Here is a 1,876-nt window from a genome sequence, read left to right on the forward strand (position 1 = left end):
TCCCTGGAGGTCCCAAATCCCATTCCCAGGGGTCCCAAATCCCAACCCCTGGGGTTAATCCCACCCCCTGGAGGTCCCAAATCCCATTCCCAGGGGTCCCAAATCCCAACCCCTGGGGTTAATCCCACTCCCTGGAGGTCCCAAATCCCATTCCCAGGGGTCCCAAATCCCAACCCCTGGGGTTAATCCCACTCCCTGGAGGTCCCAAATCCCATTCCCAGGGGTCCCAAATCTCACCCCCTGGGGTTAATCCCACTCCCTGGAGGTCCCAAATCCCGTTCCCAGGGGTCTCCGATCCCGGGGCTCTGTCGATCCCGGGGTCCCGCCCGCCTTCCGCAAGAGCCGCTTTCATCTCCCGGGACCCCCCTCGTTTTTCCCGCCGCCGTTCCCGCTCCCGGCCCTGCAATTCCCGGGTCGGAGCCAGCGGAGCCACCAGGACGCTCCGGCCCCGGGGTTGTCCCGGTTGATCCCAGTTTTGGGGTCCAAACGGGGGGTTTTGGGGTCCTGGCTGTGCTCCGCACGTTCCCCTGGTTGGGGGTGGGAGCCGCCGGTCCCCCTTCCCGTGGGATACACCGGGAATATCCCAGGGGGTGGGATATTTGGGATAGTGGGGGGGTGCCCAGTGTTGGGTGGGAGTTGGTGGCCAGTGCTGAGTAGTTGCTGGTGGCCAGCCCTGGGTGGGTGCTGGTGGCCAATGTTGGGTGGGTGATCATGGCCAGTGTTGGGTGGGTGCCGGTGGCCAGTTTTGGGTGGGGGATGGTGGCCACTGTTGGGTGGGAGATGGTGGCCAATGTTGGGTGGGAGTTGGTGGCCAGTGTTAGGTGGGCAATGGTGGCCAGCACTGGGTGGGTGCTGGTGACCAATGTTGGGTGGGATTTGGTGGCCAGCCCTGGGTGGGTGCCTGTGGCCAATGTTGGGTGGGTGTTGGTGGCCAGTGTTAGGTGGGCAATGGTGGCCAGCACTGGGTGGGTGCTGGTGACCAATGTTGGGTGGGATTTGGTGGCCAATGTTGGGTGGGATTTGGTGGCCAGCCCTGGGTGGGTGCCGGTGACCAGTGTTGGGTGGGTGCTGGTGGCCAGCACTGGGTGGGTGCCGGTGACCAGTGTTGGGTGGGTGCCAGTGGCCAGTGCTGGGTGGGTGCTGGTGGCCAGCACTGGGTGGGTGCCAGTGGCCAGTGTTGGGTGGGTGCCAGTGGCCAGTGCTGGGTGGGTGCCGGTGGCCAACGTTGGGTGGGTGCCAGTGGCCAGTGCTGGGTGGGTGCCGGTGGCCAATGCTGGGTGGGTACCAGTGGCCAGCACTGGGTGGGTGCCGGTGGCCAGCACTGGGTGGGTGCCAGTGGCCAGTGATGCCTCCCCCTCTCTCTTCCTGGTCCCTTCCCCCTGGACCCCCAAGGCCGCTCCCGTGGGAGCCCCGGCGGGACTCGGGGCCCGACCCCGCTGTCCCCTCGGTGTCCCCGTGATGTCCCCGCAGTGTCCCCGTGATGTCCCCGCAGTGTCCCTGCGATGTCCCTGCGATGTCCCCGCGATGTCCCCGCGGTGTCCCCTCAGTGTCCCCGCGATGTCCCCTCGGTGTCCCCGTGATGTCCCCGCAATGTCCCTGCAGTGTCCCCGCGATGTCCCCTCGGTGTCCCCGCGATGTCCCTGCGATGTCCCTGCGATGTCCCCTCGGTGTCCCCGTGATGTCCCCACAGTGTCCCTGCGAAGTCCCCGCGATGTCCCCGCGGTGTCCCCTCAGTGTCCGGGCAGGGTCGGGCTCTGGTGGCCCAGTGGCCGCTTGGGCTCGCCCCGCGCTGGCGGAGCCTCCCCGGGCCCTCCCGGCAGGCCCGTTCCCCGTTCCCGTTCCCCGTTCCCCGTTCCCGTTCCCCGTTCCCCGTTCC

Source organism: Lepidothrix coronata, unplaced genomic scaffold (genome assembly GCF_001604755.1).
Source record: "Lepidothrix coronata isolate B3197 unplaced genomic scaffold, Lepidothrix_coronata-1.0 Scaffold386, whole genome shotgun sequence".
NCBI lineage: Eukaryota > Metazoa > Chordata > Aves > Passeriformes > Pipridae > Lepidothrix > Lepidothrix coronata.